Raw genomic sequence first — 1,750 nt, 5'->3', positions numbered from 1 at the left:
ACACAGACAGGAAGTTACACCTGTAACCTCAGAGACACAGACAGGAAGTTACACCTGTAACCTCAGAGACACAGACAGGAAGTTACACCTGGGACTGTAACCTCAGAGACACAGACAGGAAGTTACACCTGGGACCTCAGAGACACAGACAGGAAGTTACACCTGTAACCTCAGAGACACAGACAGGAAGTTACACCTGTAACCTCAGAGACACAGACAGGAAGTTACACCTGTAACCTCAGAGACAGAGACAGGAAGTTACACCTGTGACTGCAGAGACACAGACAGGAAGTTACACCTGTGACCTCAGAGACACAGACAGGAAGTTACACCTGTAACCTCAGAGACACAGACAGGAAGTTACACCTGTAACCTCAGAGACACAGACAGGAAGTTACACCTGGGACTGCAGAGACACAGACAGGAAGTTACACCTGTGACCTCAGAGACACAGACAGGAAGTTACACCTGTAACCTCAGAGACACAGACAGGAAGTTACACCTGTGACCTCAGAGACACAGACAGGAAGTTACACCTGGGACCTCAGAGACACAGACAGGAAGTTACACCTGGGACTGTAACCTCAGAGACACAGACAGGAAGTTACACCTGTAACCTCAGAGACACAGACAGGAAGTTACACCTGTGACCTCAGAGACACAGACAGGAAGTTACACCTGGGATTGTAACCTCAGAGACACAGACAGGAAGTTACACCTGTAACCTCAGAGACACAGACAGGAAGTTCACAAGAAAACAAAGTTCAGATGTATTTGGATGAAACTTGACTTCAGGGTGGAAGAAGTTCAAAGTTTTTATTATTTCTGTTTTTAACAATAAACCGACTCAACTGACTGAAACACAAACTCAGACTCAACGATGAAGTTGCAGAGTTCAGCTGAGAGAGCGAGGGAGGGAGAGAGGTAGGGGGAGAGGGAGGGTGAGAGAGAGGGGGAGAGGGAGGTGGGGGGAGAGAGAGAGGGAGAGAGAGAGCGAGGGGGAGGGGGGGGGTGGAGTCGTGTGACCAAACATGGACGAACAGAAACATGTGGAAGTGATTTTGTGTTAACAGGAAACGTTCTACTGTTTTTTTGGCCTTAAGCTTTGACTGTTTTGGTCTCTGAGTTTTCAGGCAGAAAGTTTCTCCAACAACACAGAGAGAGAGAGACTTCACACCAGGAACACCAGCAACAACAGTAACCCCAGCAAAACAACTGAGACCACCAACACCACCAACACCACCTACACCACTTACACCACTAACACCAAAAACACCAGTAACAGCACTAACACCAGTAACACCACCAACACCACTAACACCATTAACACCACCAACAACACTTACACCACTAACACCAGTAACACCACTTACACCAGAAACACCACTTACACCAGTAAGACCACTAACACCACTAATGCCAGAAATGCCACTTACACCAGTAACACCACTTACACCAGAAAAACGACTTACACCAGTAAGACCACTAACACCAGAAACACCACTTACACCACTTACAGCAGTAACACCACTAACACCAGTAACACTAGTAACAACCGGTCGAGGCAGATGGCCGCCCACCCTGAACCATGGTTCTGCTCGAGGTTTCTGCCTCTTAAAAGGAAGTTTTTCCTTGCCTCTGTCTCCTAGTGCTGCTCTTGGTGGGAACTGTTGGGCTTCTGTAAATAGCATCATAGAGTACGGTCTAGACCTGCTCTTTTATGAAAAGCGCTGTGAGATAACTGTTGTTG

The 1,750-nt window shown here is 47.5% G+C and overlaps 1 protein-coding gene across 1 annotated transcript in view; it reads right to left on the bottom strand.

Annotated features, from left to right (window-relative positions):
* stab2 (stabilin 2) overlaps positions 1-1,750 on the bottom strand; it is a 41,747-nt gene that overhangs the window by 32,903 nt on the left and 7,094 nt on the right. The window lies entirely within an intron of this gene.

The sequence above is a fragment of the Micropterus dolomieu genome, linkage group LG23, assembly GCF_021292245.1.
Source record: "Micropterus dolomieu isolate WLL.071019.BEF.003 ecotype Adirondacks linkage group LG23, ASM2129224v1, whole genome shotgun sequence".
NCBI classification, from domain to species: Eukaryota; Metazoa; Chordata; class Actinopteri; order Centrarchiformes; family Centrarchidae; genus Micropterus; species Micropterus dolomieu.
Note: the sequence above shows the minus strand (reverse complement) of the source record. Positions and strands in the feature narration are given on the sequence as shown.